Source organism: Mustela lutreola, chromosome 3, assembly GCF_030435805.1.
Source record: "Mustela lutreola isolate mMusLut2 chromosome 3, mMusLut2.pri, whole genome shotgun sequence".
Classification (NCBI taxonomy): domain Eukaryota; kingdom Metazoa; phylum Chordata; class Mammalia; order Carnivora; family Mustelidae; genus Mustela; species Mustela lutreola.
The window spans coordinates 3,437,166-3,453,826 of NC_081292.1; the positions used below are offsets into that span (position 1 = coordinate 3,437,166).

A 16,661-nucleotide genomic window follows, 5' to 3' on the forward strand; every position below is an offset into this window, starting at 1 on the left:
ACATTCCTTCCTTCCTACACCAGGATGCCGCATGGGGAGGTCGGGCATGGGCACTGGATCCCCGGCTCGCTCCTACAGCTCCCAGGGACCCTGTCTCCCCCTCAGCGGTGGTGTCAGGGTTCATGTGTGTGGTGTCGCCAGGGATGGGGGAGCCTTCGTGGTCAGGACCTCAGCTCCTCTGTGTGCTCTGACGTGGAGACTACTGCTATGCATCGCTCTTCGTACTTCCTGCCGATAATAGCTCCTGAAAGATTACGCAGGACACAGCTGTAAGCGTAATCACAAAGACCCTCAGTGTCTTCCTTTTTTATTATTATAATTTTTTTATTATGTTGCATTAGTCACCATACATACATTATTAGTTTTGTACGTAGTGTTCCGTGATTCACTGTTTGCAGATAACCACACCCAGCGCTCCATGCACTACGTGCCCTCCTTAATACCCGCCGCCAGGCTCCCCCATTCCGCACGCCCCTGCCCTCCAACACCCTCAGTTCGTTTCTCAGAGGCCACAGTCTCTCATGGTTTGTCTCCCCCTCCAAGTTCCCCCAACTCCCTTCTCCTCTCCATCTCCCCATGTCCTCCATGCTTTTTGTTATGCTCCACAAATAAGTGAAACCATGTGATAATTGACTCTCTCTGCTTGACTGATTTCACTCAGCATCATCTCCTCCAGTCCCGTCCATGTTGCTACAAAACTTGGGTATTCATACTCTCTGATGGAGGCACAATACTCCACAGTGTAGATGGACCACATCTTGCTTATCCATTCGTCCGTTGAAGGGCATCTTGGCTCTTTCCACAGTTTGGCGACTGTGACCATTACTGCTGTGAACATTGGGGTACAGATGGCCCTTCTTCTCACTACATCTGTATCTTTGGGGTACATACCCATTGTAATTACTGGGTCATAGGGTAGCTCTATTTTTAACTTTCTGAGAAGGCTCCACACTGTTCTCCAAAGTGGCTGCACCAACTTACGTTCCCACCAACAGTGTGAGAGGGCTCCCCTTTCTCCACATCCTCTCCAGCACATGTTTCTTGTCTTGCCAATTTTAGCCATTCTAACTGGTGTAGGGTGGTATCTCAATGTGGTTTTGATTTGAATCTCCCTGATGGCTAGTGATGATGAACATTTTTTCATGTGTCTGTTAGCCATTTACAATAGCACCAAAAACCTTAAGATACTTTGGAATAAACCTAACCAAAGAGGTAAAGGATCTGTACTCTAGAAACTACAGAATACTCATGAAGGAAATTGAAGAAGACACAAAAAGATGGAAAAACATTCCATGCTCATGGATTGGAAGAGTAAACATTGTTAAAATGTCTGTACTGCCTAGAGCAATCTATACTTTCAACGCCATCCCGATCAAAATTCCAATGGCGTGGGAGGGAGAGACAAACCATGAGAGACTGTGGACTTGGAGAAAAAGACTCAGGGTTTTGGAGGGGAGGGGGGTGGAGGGTTGGGTGAGCCTGGTGGTGGGTATTAAGGAGGGCATGGATTGCATGGAGCACTGGGTGTGGTGCATAAACAATGAATTCTGGAACATGAAAAGAAATAAAATGAAAAAAAAAAAAAAAAAACAACCAATGGCATTTTTCAAGGTGCTGGAACAAACAATCCTAAAATTTCTAGGAAACCAGAAAAGACCCCAAATCACCAAGAAAGTATTGAAAAAGAAAAACAAAGCTGGGAGCATCACGTTGCCCGATTTCAAGCTTTACTACGAAGCGCTGATCACCAAGACAGTATGGTACTGGCACAAAAACAGACACACAGACCAGTGGAACAGAGTGGAGAGAAAATATCCAGTGGAGAAAATGACAGTCTCTTCAATAAATGGTGGTGGGAAAACTGGACAGCTATGTGTGGAAGAATGAAACTCGACCATTCTCTTACGCCATAAACTCGAACTGAATGAAAGACCTCAATGTGAGACAGGAATCCACCAGAATCCTAGAGGAGAACATAGGCAGTAAGCTTTCGACATCGGCCACGGCAGCTTCTTTCAAAACACGGCTCCAAAGACAAAGAGAAACAAAAGTGAAAATGAACTTTTAGGACTTCATCAACATGAAAAGCTTCTGCACAGCAAAGTAAACAGTCAAGAAAACAGAGAGACAACCCACGGAATGGGAGAAGGCACTTGCAAATGACACTACAGATTCAGGGCTGGCATCCAAGATCTATAAAAAACTTCTCAAACTCAATACCCATTGGGCAGAAGACATGAAAAGTCAATTCTCTAAAGAAGAACTACAAATGGCTAACAGACACATGAAAGAATCTTCAACGTCATTAGCCATCAGGGAGATTCAAATCAAAATCCCCCGTGCCTTCTAAGTAAAGGTTTTAGTTCTGTTCTTGCAGGGGAATTAATCTTCAGTTGCCGAGTCGACTTGCTATGTACATACGTAGAAAGTCAGTCATGCCGGCAGTGAGTAATGTTTGAGCATTTAGTTAGTAATTTTTTCTATGTTCTTTTAAAAGATTATTTCCCTCAGTTGTATACACTACCACCTATTTCTGTTTTTAGTGTTACAGTTTTGTCCCTAGTATTTACGTGTAAGGACTGTAAGAAGAAGCTGCCTAAGAAAGAAGGTCCGGATGGGACTCAGAGTGTCACCTCCCTGGTGGCTGTGTGAAGTCCTGTAAGCTACGGGGTAGAACTCTGGGGAACACAGGCTTGCAGCAGAAGGCTGAGTCCAGAGGGCCCAGTGGGGCCAGCCTCCTTCCCTGCCGCCCCCTCTCCCAGCTCTGGGTCTTACCGCCCTCTCTCTGCTCGCAGTTCTGGAGAAACGAAGCGCTGGGTCTGCGGGTACGATGCTGATTCCTGGTGGGGACAGGAAAATGCCGCGGAAGGATGCAGTGCCATTCTGCCCGCCAGCACATGCCAGCCGGGCTGTCCCACCCAGGCCTCCCGTGCTCACCAGTCGGGGCACAGCCTCTCCTTAGGGGGGTGAAACTGTGGCCGTGTGCGTGCCCCTGCGTGTCGCGTGTGGCCTGCCGTGGACAGCCATGTGCCTAAAGACTTGACTCCCGGGAGCCAGGCTGTCCGTCCACTTCCGCATAGCCACGCACCCATCTCGAATCTGGATTTCTCTCGCAGGATTCTTGGTGCTGCTTGTGGCAGAAACTGCAGCCGTAAGCGGCTGACTGGAGCTGACTGTAGCCGACTGGCTCATTTAGTGGGAAAGTATAGGTGCAGATTTATTTTCGGACTTGGACTTCTTCTCTTGACTCTCTCCTCGGTTTCCTGCAAATTGATAGCTTCCCTGTGGTGGAAATATGGCCAGCCAGAATCAGCAGGCTTCTGTTCCCCTGGGTTTAAGATGAGGGAAAGGGCGTGCGGTTCTCTTTTGGACTGGAAGTCTTGGTCCCGCCTCCGCATCCCCGGCCACCTGCCCAAGACTGCTGGAGGCTGGCATTGGCCAGTCCACCTTGAGTCCGGGTCGTTCCCACCTGGAGCACGTGCCCTTAGTGCTGCAGGGTGGGGTCCTGGTGAGGACAGTGGGGACATGGTTATCAGAAATGGCATGAATGGCTGTTGGACTGTGAATGACCCGTGTCCTCTGTGTGCTCCTTCAGAGAACCCTTCGCAGTCGGCTTGCAAGGACTCTTGACTGTCGCCAGATTCTCCCTGTGCTCCTTCCTCCTGCCCCACCGTGTTGCTGGGGTCCCCTGGGAGTCGCTCCGCTGTGTCTCATAGTTGGAGATCTGCTTTCCTAATTGAATTTTAAAAAAAAAGATTTTATTTATTTATTTGACAGGGAAAGATCACAGGTAGGCAGAGAGGCAGGCAGAGAGAGGGGGGGAAGCAGGCTTCCCACCAAGAATACAACCTGATGCGGCGCTTGATCCCGGGTTCATGACCTGAGCCAAAGGCAGAGGCTTAACCCACTGAGCCACCCAGAAGCCCCTTCTAATTGAACTTTTTTTTTTTTTTTTTTAAGATTTTATTTATTTATTTGACAGAGAGAGAGATCACAAGTAGGCAGAGAGGCAGGCAGAGAGAGAGGAGGAAGCAGACTCCCTGCTGAGCAGAGAGCTTGATGCGGGACTCGATCCCAGGACCCTGGGATCATGACCTGAGCCGAAGGCAGAGGCTTTAACCCACTGAGCCACCCAGGTGCCCCCTAATTGAATGTTTAATCTACTGTTCGATTCAATTAGCTAGTATCTTGGTGAGAATTTTTGCATCCATGTTAATCAGGGATATTGGTCTATAATTCTCCTTTTTAGTGGGGTCTCTGTCTGATTTTGGGATTAAGGGAATGCTGACCTCATGGAATGAGTTTGGAAGTTTTCCTTCCATTTCTGTGTTTTTGGGGAACAGTTTCAGAAGAGTAGGTATTCACTCTTCTTCAAATGTTTGGTAGAATTCTTCTGGGAAGCCATCCGGCCCTGGGCTCTTGTTTGTTGGGAGATTGTTGACGACTGACTCCGTTTCTTGAGTGGTTGCGGGTCTGTTCACATTTTCTCTTCCTGTTTCTGTTTTGGTAGTTCATATGTTTTTAAGAATTTATCCGCTTCTTCCAGATTGCCTAATTTGTTGGCAGATAATTGCTTATTATATTCTCTTATAATTGTTTGTATTTCTTCAGTGTTGGTTGCTACCTGTCCTCTCTCATTTGTGGTTTTATTTATTTATTTTTTTGAGTCCTTTGTCTTTGCTTATTATAAGTCTGGCTAGGGGTTTGTCAGTTTTCTTAGTTCTTTCAAAGAACCAGCTCCTAGTTTCATCGATCTATTCTGTTGTTGTTGCTTTTTAAAAAAAAATTTCTGTATCATTTATTTTTGCTCTAATCTTATTTCCCTTTTGCTAGTTTTAGGCTTTATCTGATTTTAGTTCTTTATTTAGTTTTTAGTTTCTTTTTAGGCTTTATCTGGTTTTAGTTCTTTTAGTTCTTTAGTTCTTTATTTAGTTTTTTAGTTTCTTTTTAGGCTTTTTCTGGTTTTAGTTCTTTTCCCCACTTCCTTTAGGTGTAAGGTTTGGTTGTGTATTGGAGACTTTTCTTGTTGCCTTTTTTTTTTTTTTTTTTTAAGATTTTGTTTATTTGACAGAGAGGCAGCGAGAGAGGGAACACAAGCAGGAGGAGAGGGAGAGGAAGAAGCAGGCTTCCTGAGCAGGCAGCCTGATGTGGGCTTGATCCCAGGGAACGTGGGATCCCTGGGATTGAGCCCTGAGCCGAAGACAGATGCTAGACTGAGCCACGCAGGTACCCCACTTTTCTTGCTTCTTGAGGAAGGTCTATATTGTATATACGTCCCTCTTAAGATAGTCTTTGCTGCACCCCAAACATTTTGGACTGTCATGTTTTCATTTTTACTTGCTTTCATGTATTTAAAAAAATTTCTTCTTTGATTTCCTGGTTAACTCATTTATTCTTTAGTAGGATGTTCTTTAACCTCCACGCATTTGTGGTCTTCCCAGATTTTTTCTTGTGGTCGACTTCATGCTTCATAGTGTGGTCTAAAAGTGTGCATGGGATGATCTTAGTCTTTTTGTAGGAGTTGAGTCCTGATTTGTGACCCAGTATGTGATCTGTTCTGGAGAACATCCCGTGTTCACTTGAGAAGCATGTGTATTCCGCTTTAGGATGAAATCTCGGAATATATCTGTTAAGTCTACCTGGTCCAGTGTGTCATTCAAAGAGCTTGTTACCTTGTTGATCTGCTTAGATGATCTGTCCATTGCTGTGAGTAGGGTGTTAAATTCTCCTACTACTATGGTATTGTTATCAGTGAGTTTAAGTTTATTACTAATTGATTTATATATTTGGGTGCTCCCAAGTTGGGGGCATAAATATTTATAATTGTTAGATCTTCTTGTTGGTCTGTTGTTAGACTCCTTTATTGTGATATCGTGTCCTTCTTCATCTCTTATTACAGTCTTTGGTTTAAAACGAGTTTGTCTGATGGAAGGATAGCTACTCCAGCTGTCCTTTGATGTCCATTAGCATGATAGATGGTTTTCCAGCCCCTCATTTTCAATCTGGAGGCGTCTTTGGGTCAAAATGAGTCTCTTGTAAGCTGCATATCAGTGGGTCTTTTTTTTTTTTTTAAACCCATACTGATACCTTATGCCTTTCGATTGGAGCATTTGGGTCATTCAGAGTAAGTATTGGGAGAAATGAATTAGTGCCATTGTATTACCTATAAAGTCACTGTTCCTGTAGATTGTCTCTGTTCCTTTCTGGTCTTTGTTACCTTTGGGTTCTTTCCCACTGAAAGGGTCCCCTTTAATATTTCTTACAGGACTAGTTTAGTGGTCATGAACTCCATTAGTTTTGCTTGTCTTGGAAACTCTTTGTCTTTCCTTTGATTCTGGATGACAGCCTTGCTCGATAAGGTATTCTTGGCTGCACATTTTTCCCTTTTAGCACATTAAATATATTATGTCAGGCCTGCCAGGTCTCTATGGACAGATCTGCTGCCGGCCTTATGTGCCTACCCTTTAAGGTTAAGGACCTTTTGTCTTGAGCTGCTCAGAATTCTGTCTTTATCTTTGTATTTGCAAGTTTCACTATGATGTGTTGTGGTGTTGACCTGTTTTTGCTGATTTTGAGGGGAGTTCTCTGTGCTGTTGGACTTGAATGCCTTTTCCCCTCCCCAGATTAGGTAAGTTCTCAGCTATAATTTGTTCAAATAAACCTTCTGCCCCCATTCCCTCTCTCCGGTTCTGTGACTTTTTTGATACAGATATTATTGTGCTTTGTGGAATCACTGAGTTCCCTAAGACTGCTTTCCTGATCTAATAGTTTCCTTTCCCTGTTCAGCATCAATATTCTCCGTAATTTTCTCTTCCGTATCACTCACACATTCCTCTATTTCTTCCATCCTCATTGTGATTACATCCAGTCAGTTTTGCCTCTCAGTTACGCTGTTTATTCTTTAGATCTTCTATCTCTGCAGCAAGTGTTTCTCCAGTGTCTTTTATGCCTTTTTCAAGCCCAGCTGGTATTATGACTGTTGTTCTACATTCTTGTTCAGGTGTATTGCTTATATCTGTTTTGAGCAAATCCCTGTCTATTATTTCTTCTTGATCTTTCTTTTAGGGTGAATTCCTCCATCTTGTCATTTTGTCTAGGTGTCTACCTTTTGCATATTGTGAAGGCTTGCTGTGTTTCCTGCTCCTGGGAGTCATGCTGTATTAAGAAGAGGCCACACACTGCACTGTCCAGGCCCTGGCATGTCAGGAGGTGTTTGTCACGTGCGCTGGGTGCTCCCTGCGCTTTTCCGCAGGTCAGCCCTCTACAGAGTTCCTCCTTGCTTGCCGTGGGGGATGTTTGGATCTTTAAGTAGTTGTGCTTTGATTTATTTATTAAAATAAGTCTAGTTAAAAAGAAATCCTGATCCAAAAAAGAGAAAAGGAATTAAAACCCCAAGCCGACAAACAAAAAGCTGTAAGCCTGATTCCAAAGAAGAAGAAAGGAAAAAAATTGCCTGATCCAAAAAAAGAGAAAAGGAATTGAAAAAAGAAATAAGCAAAAAATTACAAGCCTGATTCCCGAAGTGGGGTAGGCCTGGTTTTTTTTTTCTGCCGGATGTGAAGCTGATGCTTTGGAGCAACATATGATCCATAGACTTGGTGTGTGTGGGGGTCCGTGCTGGTCCTCCTGGAGAGAGGCCTGATGTGCTGGCTCAGTCACACTTATCGTGGGCACAGGGGACGGGGTTTGGGCCAAGCGGCTTCAGCCTCCACTGGAGATGCTGTGGTCCTCTCTGCAGCCCCAGCAGGTGGGAGGGTGGGTATGTGTGGAAGACAGCATCACTCTGCTCTCTGCTCCCCGGGGAGGGAGTCAGGCCTGCTGCTCTTCAGGAGCCCCTGGCAGGGAAGGGAATAATCTCCTCTCCTGTGTTTTGGGCTTTGATGAGATCCCTGCCCTTAGCTTGTCTATGCCTGGCTGTCGGCTCCCTGCCGCTGCAGGTCTGTGTTTTGTCTCTGGCTCATGGCTGGGATTCAAAACTCCAAATCCTAAAGGACCCGGCAAGGTGGGGGCCCACTCCCTCACTCTGGAGGAGAGCCTTGCAGCAATGTGTCTGCTGCCATTTTGTCCCAGAAAAGCCATTGCTGGGCCGTGCAGGTGCTTGGAGTCTGTGTGAAGCGAAGTGAGAAGCTGCGCCCAGGTTGCCCGCCCTTTGTGTGTGCTTTTGTCCCTTGCTGGTGCTGCCTGGTGGGCCTTTTTGTCCTTGGGAGAGGCAATGCAGCCTCTTCCAAGTGGACTCCAAGAGGGGAAGTTTTTGTCCCTGTACCGCGCTGCCTGCTCCTGGGCCGCCTCTCTCCCCAGGAGCACCGCTGCCTGCCTGCTTCCACTCTGAGGAATGGTGTGGACTCTAAAGCCTCAGAACTTGAGCTCCTCTCTTTGAAAAAACCCACCGTAGTTCCTCGTGATTCCCGGGTCAGTGGTTATGGGGCGGTGTTTTTCTTGCGCTAACCCGATGCTCTGCTCTCTGTCCCCGCACCCTCTCTCTTTCTCAGTCCATGAAAAGTGGTCTCTCCTCTCTGCGGCACCGCGGCTTTTCTCTCCCCCAGTTCACGTCCATGCCTCGTGCCTGCCGTGTCCTCTCCCTCTAATTGTGCAGGTTGTTCTCTTAATCCGCGGATCGATTTCCTGGGCGTCCAGGATGATTTGCTGGCGGTCTAGCCTCATGAGAGGGATGAGGCAAGCCCAGGGTCCCCCCGTTACTCTGACATCTTAACTCCCTCCTCTCCTAATTGATTTTTAAGTTGAAGTGTAATTGATGTAATAGCCTATTCGTTTCAGGTGTACATCAGAGGGAGTTGATTTTTTAAAAAATATACATTAGCGGGGGCGCCTGGGTGGCTCAGTGGGTTAAGCCGCTGCCTTCGGCTCAGGTCATGATCTCAGGGTCCTGGGATCGAGTCCCGCGTCGGGCTCTCTGCTCAGCAGGGAGCCTGCTTCCTCCTCTCTCTCTCTGCCTGCCTCTCTGCCTGCTTGTGATCTCTCTGTCAAATAAATAAATAAAATCTTTAAAAAAATATATACATTAGCGGGTGATCCCCATGATGGGTCTAGTTACCATCTGTCATCACAGTTGGGGCAATGTTACCGTGTTCCCTGTGCATACGTGACATCCTTGTGACTTATTTATCTCACAACTGGAAGTTGAGTTCCTGCAGCACCCGGTGAAGACTGTCAACTTTTTTCCCCACAACGCTGGCAAGTGACAGATGCTGAACAGATGCTTTGGAGGGCAATAAGCAGGGAGCCTGGGCTCCGCGTCCGACACACCTGGCTTCTAGCTGGGGCTGTGCTGCTGAGTCACCGAGTGGTAAGTGGCCGGAGGTGGATTTTGCTTCTGTGAACTCCGTTCCCTTACCCAGAGAACAGGCATAGCGACGTGTCCTTTTGTAGGGTGAAGTGAGGATTCTTTGGGTGCCTAGCATGGTGTCTGAGGAGAATTAAAGCTGATGGCTCTGACATGCGTGAAGTAGGGGACAGTCCCACTGCAGCTTCACCTGTGTCCCCCGCCCCCGCCACCTCCATCGCGGTTTTTAGACCTCGCAAACTGAGTGTCCTGATACGGCGTCAACTTATTAAAACAGCAACCGAAGAGAATTCATACAGTAAATTGTTTCTAATAAACTGCTTTTAAAAAGTGATATAAAATTCACCTTTGGGTCATTTTTTTGTTTTGGAATCTGTTTGGTTCCATTACTGCTTGGTTCTAGCCTCTTTGCAGAATCTTGCTCTTTGCTGCTGCGTTGGTTCCTCCACTGAAGAGATTTGCCACATGCTGGTCTTAGCGACTCCCGAGAAGCTCACACAGACGTGCATGTGCGCAGGTGGGGTGCGGGACGGTGCCCTCGGCCTCGGACCTGGGCCCTCGGGAAGCCCGCAGTAAGAGCTGCTGGTGCGAGTTAGGGGGCTCGTGGCCAACTCCACACTGTGTTTCAGGTTGAGTGTGTATTCTTTTCTGGGGCATTTCTTGCCCCTCTCTCTGGTCCTCCCTGTAAAGCTGGGACAGACCGACTGAGGAGCCGGTCTCCAGAGGAGCAGGCCTGGGGCCAGGTGCATTCACTCTCCTGCCCTGCCTTTCCTTCGGAGCCCTTGACTGTCTGTGGAGTATTGCCCGGTTCGCCGAGTGTCTCCTTCGCTGGCAGTGATGTGCACCTTCTGTCAGGTAAGCATGAGGTTTTGTTCGCTGCTGTGCTGTGCCCTGAGTGTCTTTTTTTTTTTAAATTTTATTTATTTATCAGAGAGAGAAAGGGGGAGAGAGCGAGTACAGGCAGACAGAGTGGCAGGCAGAGGCAGAGGGAGAATCAGGCTCCCCGCCGAGCAAGGAGCCCCATGCGGGACTCGATCCCAGGACGCTGGGATCATGACCTGAGCCGAAGGCAGCCGCCCAACCAACTGAGCCACCCAGGTGTCCCACCTGAGTGTCTTTTTATTCAAATGTAATTAATACAAATGTCACGTACAATATAAGGATGCGATGATCCTGTCTCAGCGCTCATCAAGACAGGTGTGCTCTTCCTCCCCATCACCCCCCGCCGGCCCTCTGGCCAGCACCAGTATGTTCTCTGAATTTAAGAGTCTGGTTTTCTCTTGTTTCCTAAATTCCACTTATGAGTAAAATCCTACGGTATTTGTCTTTTTCTGTCTTATTTCACTTAATATAAGATCTGCTGGTCCATCCATGTTGTTGAAAATGGTGAGATTTTATTCTCTCTGACGGCTGGTGTTCCACTGCACACCACTGCCTCTTCTGCATCTGTTCATCTGTGGATGGACCCTTGGGTTGCTTCTGTGTCTTGGCTATTGTGAATAGCTGGTGTTTTTGTTTTCTTTGGGTAAATATCCAGCAATGGGGTTATTGGATCATATGGTGGTATTTGTGTTGATTTTTTGCGGAGCCTCAGCACCCCATCCTGTTTCTCAGAGTCGCTGTTTGCATGTGCCAGTTTGCATTCCCATCCACAGCGCCTGAGGGTTCCTTGCTTGCCACATCCTTGCCAACACTTGTTGGCTCTTGTGTTTCTGATTTTAGCCATGCTGACGGGTGTGAGGTGATATCTCGTTGTGGTTCTGAACTGTATTTCTCTGATGATTAGTGCTGTTGGGTATTTTTTCATATGTCTTGGCCATCTGGATGTCTTCTTGGAAAAATGTCTATTCATGTCTTTTGCCCATTTTAATTGGGTTGTTTGTTTTTTTGGGGGGAGGTTAAGTTACATTAGTCTTTTGTGTGTTTTGGATATTGACCGCTTACCAGATATATAATTTGCAAATATCTTCTCCCATTCAGTAGGTTACCCTTTTGTCATGGTTTCCTTCATGAAGCCTTTTTATTTTGATGTAGGCCCAATAAATTCAATTTTGCTTTTGTTTCCCTTGCCTTAGGAGACACATCTAGAAAAATGTTCCTATGGCTCATATAAAAAAAAATTAATGTTTTCTTCTAGCTGTTTTTTGCCTATGTTTTATGGTTTCAAGCCTCATAGTTAGGTCTTTGGTCCATTTTGAATTTATTTTTGTGTACGGTGTGAGAAAGTGGTCTAGTTTAATTCTTGTACATGCAGCTGTCCAGCTTTCCCAGTGTACTTGTTGAGGAGACTGTCTTTCCCCCATTGGATGTTCTTTCCTGCTTTGTTGAAAATTAATTAACTGTATAGTTGTGGGTTTATTTCTGGGCTCTCTGTTCTGTTTCATTTATTTATGTGTGTTTTTGTGCCAGTACCATAATGTTTTGATTACTACAGCTTTGTAGTGTATCTTGAAATCTGAGACTGTGGTGTCTCTAGCAAGTTTCTTTTTCAAGATTGCTTTGGCTATTCACGGTCTTTTGCGTTCCATACAAATTTGAGGAAGACTTGTTCTAGTTCTGTGAAATAGGTTGTTGGTATTTTAATAGAGATTGCATTAAATCTTTAGGTTGCTCTGGATGGTACAGGCATTTTAACAATATTGGTTCTTCTAATTCATGAACGTGAAATGTCTTTCCATTTGCTTGTCATGTTCAGTTTCTTTCCTCAAAGTCTTACAGTTTGGGGGGGTAGGCCTTTTACCTCCGTGGTTAAGTTTCCTTCTAGGTATTTTATTTTTGGTGTAGTTGTGAGTAGGATTGTTTTTCTTAATTTCTCTTTCTGCTGCTTCATTGTAAGGATAGAAATGCAATAGATTTCTGTGTATTAATTTTGCATCCTACAACCTTACTGAATTCATTTATCAGTTCTAATTTTTTTTGGTGGAGCTCTTAGGGTTTTGTATGTTTAGTATTGTGTCCTCTGCAGATAGCGGAAGTTTTACTTCTTTCTTATTGCTTTCATACTGCTGTGAACTGTCGCCAGGGGTCACAGTCCCCGAGGGAGTGGGCAGACAGACCAGCACTGCGTGAGGTCAGTACAGGTTGAAACACGAGCCCAGAAGGAGTCTGGGAAAATTCATTTATTTTTAAGAGTGGACATTGATTATACTTGTAATCAAAAGTAATTGTTGAACGCAAATCAAAACCACAGTTGGTGCCACCTCACACCCACTAGGACTGCTGTTATCAGGAAGATGGAAAGCGAGTGTTGGGTGAGGATGTGATGTCGGGCCCTCCTTACCTGGCTCGTGGGGGTGTCTGCAGTGCGGACTGCTCTAGAGGACAGTCCGACCGTTCCTCACAGAGTTGGTTACCTGGTCCCCCGCAGCTCCACTCCTGGGTTCACCTGAGAACCGGGAAGAGGCATCCCAGCAGATGCCTGGGCACGCGTGGTCACAGTGGCCAAAACCAAGTGGGCGAGTGGATGAAACTGGTGGGCTGCCTGCACAGGGGACTGTGGACACCTGCTGCAACACAGATGGCCCTTGAAAACATGCTGCGTGAAGGAACAGGACTGCATTTACACGAACTCCCCAGAATAGCTAAATCCCCGAAGACGGGGTGCACATGGGCAGTGTGTGAGGCGCAGGGCTGCTGGCCTGAGGAGCAGCTGCGTAGTGGGTGGGTGGGAGGCTTCGTTTTGGGGTGAGGAGAGGTCGGACGGCGTGTCGGTGGTGCAGTGTACCGTGAATGCGCTAAATGCCCCTGACGCACTCATTTTAAAATGGTTCCTTTTGCATCAAGTCGAATTCACTTCCATAAAAAAGTTACTGAAAATGTTTAAGTCCCCATAACCACTTGGAAGGGCTGGTCTGAATGCTGAGGTCCGCGAGCGCGCAGGCGGCCGCTGTCTTTGTCGGTTAGGCTGCTGGCGGATCTGCTAGCAGGAGCCGAGACGCGCCCCTTCAGGAGCGGGAGTGAGGCCCGCGCTCCGTCTCACCTCCTTCCCGCCACCCCGCAGCCCGCGGCCTCCTCTCCTGCACCTGCCGCCTGCGCTTGTGCAAACCCGCCCCCTCCGCTCTGGCCGGGGCAGCCTTCCTGCTGCCACGGGTCTACCCGGAGCAGAGCGCTGCTGGGAAAGGGAACCTTGGCCTCTCAGCGAGTCACGGAGGGATGGAAGACGTCCCTGTGTGATACAGCTTCCCAGCAGAAGTACTGGGTCAGCCTGTGTGTGGCCTTTCACTTTGGAAAGAAAGAGAAATATGTATCTGTGGTTTCTGGAATATTGCCTTTCATGCCTGGCTTCAGTCCTGATTTTCCACTTTTCTTTGAGGTGGTTCTGTTCCCATACCTTCATGATTCTGTAGATTCAGCGAGCCCGAAATGGAAGCTGCCTTGACACCAGGCAGGCCTAGGTTTGAGGCCCACGAGAGGCTCTGCGGAGCTGGGCCACTGACCACGGCTCAGCACTGTGGTTTCCAGCCACACAGAGTGACAGCCACGAGGCCCGTCCTAGGGGGGCTCTGAGGGTCAGGGAGCTGGTGCAGGCAGAGTGCACGCTGGGTTTTGGTGGGCGGGGGGGTGTGGGTGCAAGGTAGCTCCTGGTTTCTTGCCCATCCCCTTACTAAACCACTCCCCGTGGTCTGTGAAATCTTCAAGAAAACCTTTGATACAACTGTGTGTCCTTCACGTCATCGTGTATGTCACCGTTGGGTCCCTAGAGGCTTAGCTTTCTGCTTGCACCTGTGGGACATTGCTGTTGGCCTTGGCCTGTGCCCCACCTTGAACCTGACTTGAGTTCTAAGTCCCAGATTCGTCTTCCAGATGGTGGCCTTGGGTGACCTCGTATCGCTGTGAAAGTAAAGGCGGCTGGGAGCAAACACGTGGTCTGATTGAGTCCCCTGCCTGTACTGTCCTCGGTGGTGTGACGGTGACATGGTGGCCGGGGGTCTATGTGAGCCAAATAGCAGTTATCCTTAACGGGAGACTGGGGACGCGTTGCTGCGCTCTAGCTGTTGAGCGGAGGAGACACCTGCTCCTGGCTGAGCTGGGAGAGGTTTTGGGTGACCTGTCCAGCTCAGGCTCCATCCCGGGCTCTGTAATGAAAGCCACCGTTCCTTCCCTGGGCAGGAGGCGGTAGGCACATGTGGGGGAAGGCAGACTGGTGGGCGAAGTCCTTGGGGCAGGCCTCGATCTGGCCCTGCTGCCCCGCTGAGCCTGCCCTCCGCCTCACTGCACATGGCCTTCGGGGCCTCAGCCTGACGTCCGTCATTGGAGTGGCTTGTCACCCAGGTCACCAGGCAGCAGAGTCCTGCCCTGGGAACTGTAGCCTCACCGCTCTGGTCTCATCTGTGCTGCCACTGTGTGTGTTCCTGGGCCTTTCCCTGTGTGTCTGCAGTCCTGCCCTCCCTTCCGTGAACTCTGGGCCCGGAAGGCAAGGACACCGCGATTCTGCAGGTGTCACGCCGGCACATTCTGTTCCCGACTCTGCACGCTGGGCTCTGCCGCCCGCCTGCTGTGACCTCGGGGTGGGGGTGGGGGGTCGCTTCAGCTCCAGGAGCTCGGTGTCCTCATTTGTGCCTCGGGGACTGCAGGACCCGTGCCCCGGAGCGGATGTCAGGACCGGGTCTGCCCATCCTGGCACGGCTCGTGCTCCACCGTAAGCACCTGCTGCCGCCGTCCGGAGGGGCGGCCTGCCTCCCTGCAGGGCCGGCTCACCTGCGCTTGGCCTTGCGGCAAGGTGTGGCAGGTCAGGTGTGCGGTGTGGGCTCGCTGTTCTGGGGCTCCCAGGAGACGAGGGGAGGAGCCGGGGCTGCCAGTGGCTGTGCAGGGAGATGGTGGTGACCCAGGTGTCAGGCAGGGATGGGAAAGGAGGCGTCCGAAGGAGAAAACAGGCAGGGTGTGGCGGAGGAGGAGATGGATGTGGTAGGTCTGTCCTGGGTTCCCCCAGACACCAAGTCATGTCCGTGGGCCTTGAGGGCAGTAGCTGCTTGTTAGACAAGTCCAGGGCTCGGGACAAGTCTGAGCCAGAGCAGGAGACGTGACCGTGAGCAGCAGGTGGGGGAGAGCACGGGGCATTTGGGGAGCCATCCTGCTGGAGGGGGTGCCGCGGGTCTGGGTCCACAGTGTCTGCAGTGGGGGGGAGGGCGTGGGGAGCAGCTCAGCGAGGGTTGGATGCGGCGGGGCGGTGTATGGAAACCGAGGGTCATCAGAGCAGACGAAACTGTTAATGGCACGGAGTTCTGGGAGGAGAAATGGGGCGAGTGTCCCCCGAATCTGTCAGCGTGGCAGCTGTGGGCAACCTCGGGAAGTCTGGTACGGGAGGTTTTCGCAGAGCGTACAGGTGGGCAGAAGCCGGATCGTGAGGTGCTTCAGAGCCATGGGGAGACCAGCAGCGAGCGGACACTTGTTGCTCTGTCGCGGGGTCCGGTGATAAGACGTCGGAGAAACGAGGCAGAAGCAGGAAGCGGGTCTTGTGCAGGTTTGTGTCCCCGCGGCCCAGAGCCAGCCCAGCTGCGGGAGGTTCGTGGGACTCGTCTGTCCCACACTCTGAGGGGAGACCAGCGAGTTCCTCTTTCTCACTTGCGCTTCTTGTTCTCTCTGGAGGTTAAAGGTAGCAACTCTTCATCTGAGGTGATTTTATTAGGTGAGGTAGTTTGGGTTTCTCCAGAAATGTCTCTTTGTTAATTAAACCTAAAGTTTCTAATAGGATTTCTAAGTCCATTCCCATTTGACAGTCCTTTTTTTGGGCCTGGAGCTAATGGGCTTTTGCTTGACGTTGCTCCTTGAGCTTGGAACTGCTAATTATAGTCTCATCTCTCTCTCTGTCTCTCCCCCAACCCTTGATTGTCCCTTTAAGATGCAATTTATTGAAACAAAGAGTATGACGTTTAATGGGAATTTTGGTGTGTTTCTAAGTATAGTCAGATTGACGTGATTTTAGGACTTAAATGGCCCTTAAAACGTCAGCTTCTGTGTGAGACACACAGCGTGGTTTTCTGAACCTGCTGGTCCCGCTGCCTGCCACCCTTGCCATCGCGAGTGACGTTACTCATTTGGTGTTTCATTCATTCATTCATGTGTTGGCTCATCTGGCCCCGAGATGGTGTCAGGCGTCAGTGTCCCTGTCAGAAAGTGGCCAGAACAGCCTGTAGGAAACCGGAGGCTCGGTCTACCCGCCGACCGGCGGCCGCTGTCCCCATCTGAGTACGCCCCGGGTTCAGGACTCCAGCCTGGGTTCTGGCCTTAGAAGAGGTCAGTCTGTCTCCAAGGAGCTTACCCCCTAAGTTAGAACCTGACCGTTTGACTCAGGGAGTCATGGTCAAGTGGATGGGTGTGGTGTATGGTGGGGGCGGGATGTGGTGAGCGTCTCAGGGCAGGC

The 16,661-nt window shown here is 49.0% G+C and overlaps 1 protein-coding gene across 2 annotated transcripts in view; it reads left to right on the plus strand.

The window, feature by feature from the left end:
- Positions 1 to 16,661, plus strand: part of TRAPPC9 (trafficking protein particle complex subunit 9) — a 483,860-nt gene that overhangs the window by 185,777 nt on the left and 281,422 nt on the right. The gene's annotated exons all lie outside the window — the stretch shown is intronic.